Genomic DNA, 7,578 nt, shown 5'->3' with positions numbered 1-7,578 from the left:
AAAATGTGACAATTACGCCTACCGACTTCGTATTTAATCATGACTCCGAACCAACCCGAACCAACACTGAACCGTGATGTAGTCATGATTAAAATACACCTGAAATGATAAAATAATGCTCCTAAAATGGTGAGGGCCGAAATCTAGGTGAATGGAGGCCAAAACATGAAACGCTCTTTCGAGAGTCAATTTGGCACATCGCACCGAAATTACTCGTACGACCTCAAAAATGATCCGAATGACGAACGATCAAAGACATGACCTTCCCAACTCAATGAGACACTGTCCAGTCCAAGGCCATAGGCTAAAAGCCCACCAAGAACTCAAACGAACCTCCGAACCGACACAGCAAGTTGCTGTCCAAAAATACAGCAACCGTGCTTTGGTTTGCTTGCGTCGTTTGCGAGGCTAATGGCCATTGGGGCTTGAACCACCGACCAATACCTCTTACCAACGTCCCAAGGAATGATTCGAACCATGGCTAAGGGCTTTAGACAAGCCACAATTCGGAATATTCCAGCAACAATCGAAAAAATTCACCCGAGAGCACCTTTGCATGCGCGTGTGGTGTTTTGCTTTGCTTGCTGTCTCGTGTCGTTCCAGTGGCCATTTGATTGACCATGGCACGACCTAGACATCTAGGGGTATGGTATGAACCATGGCTAAGGGCCATAGGCCAACCAAGATCCACACCAAACCACCAAAACCGAAACTCATATGCTGTACCAAGGAAGGGCCGAAATGGGGAAAGGGGCTGTTCTTGCGTTTGATTTAAAAACCGATGCACCATGAACCAAGCCACCAAAAGGGCGACTTAGTCACGTCTTAGACATGCTAGGAAAGTGATCTAACCATGGCTATAGGCCCTTGGGGCAGCCAAGATCAGATCCTTTCTCCTTTGACAGCACACACAGAATTTCGAAACATAAATGGACACAAATGGAGTTGCTGTCATTTTCGAATTTCCAGCAAGCATGGGGGTTGAAGTGCTGGACTAAAGTGATCCTAATCCATCCTAGAACATGTCTAGATGTCGTCTTGGGAGCCTAGAATCGAGCCAACCACCTGAAGGTACAAAAACAAGCAAAACCGTGAAGCTGCATCATGAAATTCGAAAATTCTGCATGTGAAGTTTTCTGAAAATGCTGAAGTATTTCGGTTTTTGCTTAATAAAACATGATCATGTATTGAAAATAATTGATATTAGGACTTGATTGAAGAGTCAAGGAAGAATATATGCATGCCTGGTTTCGTTTTGAAAGAAAACGAACGAAACGACGACGACGCGGCGCGGAGGAGTGGTGCGATCTAGCTTTCTTGTCTACCTTGCTCGATTTCTCTCCTCTTAAAAGCTATGAACCTCACGATTTTTTTTTCTTCTTCTCACATACACTCTGAATTCGGTGGAGAGGGTTGGATAATATTGGTTAGGGGAGTGATGGAGTGGTTGCCATATAATGGGGAACAAGCAAGACCAAGTCTACTAGTTTTGAAATTTGAATTATGGTTGCTATTAAATGATATGTTGGATGATTCTAGAATGCAAGTGGCCGAACATGCAAGGCTAGGACTAGGTTAGGATAATGCTCAATAATTAATTAATTAAGGTGGACTAATAATACAAGAAATATTAGCATGTTAATCACCAAAAAGAATGGGTCAAAAGGGTGATGAGTTGGCATGGTAATGCTTAATCTATTAAGGGCCGAAAATACACAATAAAATGAAGAGGAGAAATTGTTTAGTTACTAAATATTAACACCTTAAGAGCCTTATCTATTCCTTAATTAATTTATTGAATTAATCTCTTAATTAAGTAACTCAAATGAGCTTATTTTCCTACTCACCTCAAATAATTAAATTAAATCCTCAAACTTCCTTTTTAACTTAAATGAACTTACTTGCTAGCTAAAATAAATTCCGGAAATGTTTTCTAAATCTTAAATTCTATCTCAAAGCTCCAACTCCAGTCCGGCCTCACTGAAATAACTGAAAGAATAAAATTAAAACTACTGAAATGAAATAATTAACTTTAAAGAAAGGCACTTTAAATACTCATGCAACAAAAATCATTTTAATTTAAATACTAGAATTATGCATGGTTTATACGTAGTCTAAGTTACGGGTTCTACATGTCCATCCCCAATCTGACAATGACAATGCCGAATAGTCACAATATCAATATGCATTTCCAAATCAATACTGGATATACCGTGTCAATATACAACTCAATCAAAATCGGTTCTGATCGATATTCAATTCAAGGCATAATCTGATCAATATCACTTATACAACGATACAATCTCAACCCATACATGTACGTATTACTATTCTATCTCAGTACATTTTAGCGAAATATCAGCGTAATCTCGTGATACCGATTAACTCAACAACACAAATCAATAACCATAACTCAACAATACCTAACCAATATCATATCATCTCAATTCTAATTCCAGCATGTCAATATCTATGCAATTCAACTCCAGAGATGCTGAAATTCATAACAAAGGCATACGGTATAATTTCTTCGATCTGATTTCAATTATACGGTCACCGCTATAATAAGAACATATAATCTCCATCATATCACATCTAATTTCTGAAATCCACACATCCCATATTTAATACATGCTGAAATTAACAACAACAGTATATCATATTCGTTTTTCAATCCAGTATCAAATAAGTTTTCTCCTTCATCTCAACAACAAATACTATCAAGTATATATGAATTCCTCCAACACATGGATACCAAAACATGCTGAAAAACAATAAAATGTATACCCTTTCGAAGCCCTTGTCAAGAGGAACAAGAATCTAAGTTCGGATTCAATTTTGATTGGTTGGATCTTTCAAAACCAACAATTAAAACTAGAAAGAAACTTGAGGAAAATCTGAAGTCTTGCTGGTTTTTCTCTCGGAGTGTAAGCTGGAATGAAGACACATACATGTTAAATGCATGGCAAGGACACATGTTTCATTTTTCATTCAACACGTCGCACCGCGGGTGCGCTGCCTCTTCACCGCGGGTGCGCTCAGCTCACGGCCTCCCTTCTAATTTTCCAAAATAATCGACCGCGGGTGCGGTCACTTTTGTACCGCGGGGGAGGTATTGTTCCGTATGAAAACTCAAACCTACTGCCCATCAATCGCGGGTGCGGTAGGTGTCCTAGTGCGGGTGTGGTCTCCCTTTATTTCTAAACTCAAATTTTGCAACGTCGCTTCTCCATGTCTGTTCTCCATACCTTATTCATAATACATGATAACAATTCATAAGTGTCACACAAGAATCTCGAGCATTACAAAATTTTCATGGCTTAGATTCTGAAAATCCATATTTACATCTAAGAGAATTTGAGGAAGTTTGTAACACTTATAATGATCAAAATTGTAGCATGGATATAGTTCGATTAAAGCTTTTCCCTTTTTCTTTAAAAGATAAAGCTAAAAAAATGGCTACAAAATTTAAGATCAAGTTCAATAAGATCATGGGAAGAAATGCAACAACAATTTCTCAAAAAAAAATTCTCTTTCCATAGAACAAACTCTTTTAGAAGACAAATTACAAATTTTTCTCAAAAACAAGGAGAAACATTTTATCAATGTTGGGATAGATAAAACGAATTACTTAATACATGCACACATCATGGTTTTGAAACATGAAGAATAGTTTCTCACTTTTATGAAGGTCTTATACCTAAAGATAGGCAAATGATAGAATTCATGTGTAATGGAACTTTTGAAAATAAAAACCCAAATGAAGCTATGGAGTATTTCGATTCATTAGCAGAAAATGCTCAAAACTGGGATAATATAGGCACAATAGAACCACCAACAACTAAAATCAATAATTAAACAATTGGGTGTGGTATCTATAATCTTAAAGATGATATAGATATTCAAGCTAAACTTGCATCTTTAGCAAGAAAAATTGAGTCATTAAAAATGAAAAAGAATGGTCAATTAAAAAGTATTCAAGAAATTGTTTGTCATAAATGTGATACACATGATCATTCTACAAAACATTGTCTAACATTACCTTCATTTAAAGAATGTCTCCATTAGCAAGCAAATTTTGGTAACAATTATAAAAAACCAATATTAAATCTTTTTTCACAATCATATCTTGGATGGAACAATCATTCTAATTTTAGTTGGAGGAATGATAATAATGCACAACATAACCAAAATCATCAAGGTTATATTCCATATATTACACCTCCAAGAAAAACTTTGAAGATATAATTCATGTGTTTATCCAAAAGCAAGTGTCTATCAATATTCAAAACAGTCAATCTATTGGTGATTTGAAAGAAACTCTTGCAAAATTTTCATATGCACTTAATATTCATGAAAAAGAAAAATTTTCATCTCAACCTCAACCTAATCCTAAAACTCAAAATCAAGAATTAAATAATGATAAAATTGATCAAATAAAATCTGTTATTACCCTTAGAAGTGGTAAAATAGTTAACGATCCATATAGTAATGAAAACAAGTATCATTTAAATTCAAAGAGTAAGGATGATAATCCTGATACTTTTGAGAATGATGATACCTTAAATTCTAAGAATAATATGGTGAATGTTAAATCATCTAAAATAGTAAATGAGTCAAATAAACCTCCACAAATTCCTCATGCATTAACAAATCATAAAAAACAAAAAAATGATTCTAATATCTATGAAGTTTTTAAACAAGTAAAGATAAATATTTCATTATTAGATGCTATTAAACAAGTACATTTCTATGCAAAATTTTTAAAAGACTTATGTACTGTGAAGAGAAAATTGCATGTGAAGAAGAAAGCATTTTTGGCCGAACAAATAAGTTTTATTCTTCAAAACAATTCTAATTTAAAATATAAAGATCCTGGGTGTCCAAAAATTTCATGTATTATTGGAGAAAATAAAATTAAAAAAGTTTTGTTAGATTTGGGAGCAAGTGTGAATTTACTTCCTTATTCAGTTTATGAAAAATTTAATTTAGGAGAATTAAAACCCACTTCTGTTACTCTCTTACTGGCGGATAGGTCAATCAAAATACCTAGAGGTATTGTAGAAGATGTGTTGGTTCAAGTTGATAAATTCATATATCCTGTAGATTTTATTGTCTTGGATACACAATCAATAGAAGTACATAATGAAATTCCAGTAATATTGGGACGACCATTTCTAGCAACTTCAATTGCTTTAATTAATTGTCGAAATAGAATCATGAAATTGTCTTTTGGAAATATGACTCTAGAACTTAATGTGTACAATTTATGTAAACAACCAAGTATAAATGAAAATGAATATGATAATGAAATAGAAACAATTGTGGAAGAAAATATACAAGAAGAAAATCAATAATCTGAAGTTTTTTCAAAGGAAAGTTTTGAGTCTGAAAATAATGTTAAAGAAGATGATGATACAAAACTTGAATTAAAATTTTAACCATTAGAATTGAAATATGTATTTCTTGGTGAAAATAAAACATTTTCTGTTGTAATTTCTTCCACTCTTCTATCAAATTAAGAAGAAGTTTTAATTAAATTACTTGAAAAATATAAAAATGCAATTGGATGGACTTTGAAAGATATAAAAGGTATAAATCCTTTAATTTGCACACATAGAATTCACTTGGAAGAAAATGCTAAAACATATCAACAACCACAAAGAAGGTTAAATCCACATATGAAAGAAGTTGTTAAGAATTAAATATTAAAATCATTAGATGCCGGAATTATTTATCCAATCTCAGATAGTAAATGGGTAAGCCCAACACAAGTAGTACCTAAAACGTCAGGCATCACTGTTATAAAAAATGAAAAGGGAGAGTTATTACAAGCTAGGATTCCATCTAGTTGGCGTATGTATATTGATTATAGAAAATTAAATGATGCAACTAGAAAAGATCATTTCCCACTACCATTTTTAGATCAAATTCTAGAAAAAATAGCAGGTAATTCTTATTACTGTTTTTTTTTATGGGTATTCGGGTATTATCAAATACCTATATCATTAGAAGATCAAGAAAAAACTACTTTCACTTGCTCTTTCGGAACTTTTGCATTTAAAAGAATACCATTTGGTTTATTTAATGCTCCGGATACTTTTTAAAGATGCATGTTAAGTATTTTCAGTGATATGATTGAAGAATTTGTAGAAGTTTTTATGAATGATATAACTGTTTTTGGAAACTCATTTCAAAATTTTCTTAAAAACCTAGAAGAAGTATTAAAAAGATGTGAAGAAAAAAATCTTGTTTTAAATTGGGAAAAATGTCATTATATGGTTAAATCTGGGATTATTTTAGGACATGTGATATCTGAAAAAAGAATTGAAGTTGATAAAGCCAAAGTTGATGTTATTGCTAATTTAACATCACCAAAAATGGTCAAAGAAGTTCGATCATTCTTGGGTCATGCAGGATTTTATCGAAGGTTTATAAAAAATTTTAGCATAATATCTTAACCAATTTCAAATATTTTAACAAAAGATACACAATTTGAATGGACTCAGAAATGTGAAAATGCTTTTAAAAAAATAATTAATCTTTTAATTACATCACCTATTTTACAACCTCCATATTGGTCTTTACCATTTAAATTAATGTGTGATGCAAGTGATTATGCTATAGGAGCTGTGTTAGGACAAAGAAAAGAAGAAACACCTTATGCAATCTATTATGCTAGTAGAACCTTAAATAGTGCCCAAATAAATTATTCAACTACTGAAAAATAATTACTTTCAATAGTATTTGCATTAGATAAGTTTCGATCTTATTTAATTGGTTCTACTATTATTGTTTACACTGATCATTCTGCCGTAAAATATTTATCAAATAAACAAGATGCGAAGCCAAGATTAATACGGTGGATCTTATTGTTACAAGAATTTAATATTATAATTAAAGATAAAAAAGGAAAAAAAAATGTTGTAGCCGATCATTTATCTAGATTAATGATTGAATCATCTCATAATGAAAAACCAATAAATGAAAATTTTCCAGATGATCATTTGTTTTATGCTACTATTATGCCATGGTTTGCTAACATTGTAAATTTTCTTGTGACAAATAAAATGCCTTCTCATTGAAATTCACAGATAAGAAAAAATTTTTGATAGAAGTAAAAAAAATTTATTTGGATGATCCTTACTTGTTTAAGTATTGTCCTGACCAAATTTTTCGACGATACATAACTGACAATGAAGTAAGTAATGTTATTAAATTTTGTCATTCTGAAGCATATGGAGGTCATTTTTATCCAATAAAACAGCTAAAAAAATCTTACAATGTGGATTTTATTGGACGTCTTTATTCAAAGATACGCATTTATTTTGCAAATCTTGTGAAAACTGTCAGAATATGGGATCAATTTCAAAATGAAACATGATGCCTTTAAATCCAATCATAATTATTGAAATATTTGATAGTTGGGGAATAGATTTTATGGGTCAATTTCCATTATCTTTTGGATTTACCTACATTTTAGTCGTTGTTGATTATGTTTCAAAATGGATTGAAGCAATTGCATGTAAAACTAATGATCATAAAGTTGTTATAAAATTTTTAAAAGAAAATATTTTT

At 32.2% G+C, this 7,578-nt stretch overlaps 1 non-coding gene across 1 annotated transcript; it reads right to left on the bottom strand.

Moving 5' to 3' along the window:
* Positions 1-3,545: 3,545 nt before the first annotated feature.
* On the bottom strand, positions 3,546-3,656 carry LOC142521589 (small nucleolar RNA R71). Its single transcript, XR_012814294.1, has one exon. It is a non-coding gene; the product is annotated as a small nucleolar RNA R71 (small nucleolar RNA).
* Between the last annotated feature and the right edge of the window lie 3,922 nt (positions 3,657-7,578).

Source organism: Primulina tabacum, chromosome 12 (assembly GCF_025594145.1).
Source record: "Primulina tabacum isolate GXHZ01 chromosome 12, ASM2559414v2, whole genome shotgun sequence".
In the NCBI taxonomy this organism is placed as follows: Eukaryota; Viridiplantae; Streptophyta; class Magnoliopsida; order Lamiales; family Gesneriaceae; genus Primulina; species Primulina tabacum.
The sequence above is the reverse complement of the archived record's forward strand: the minus strand, read 5'-3'. Positions and strand labels throughout refer to the sequence as shown.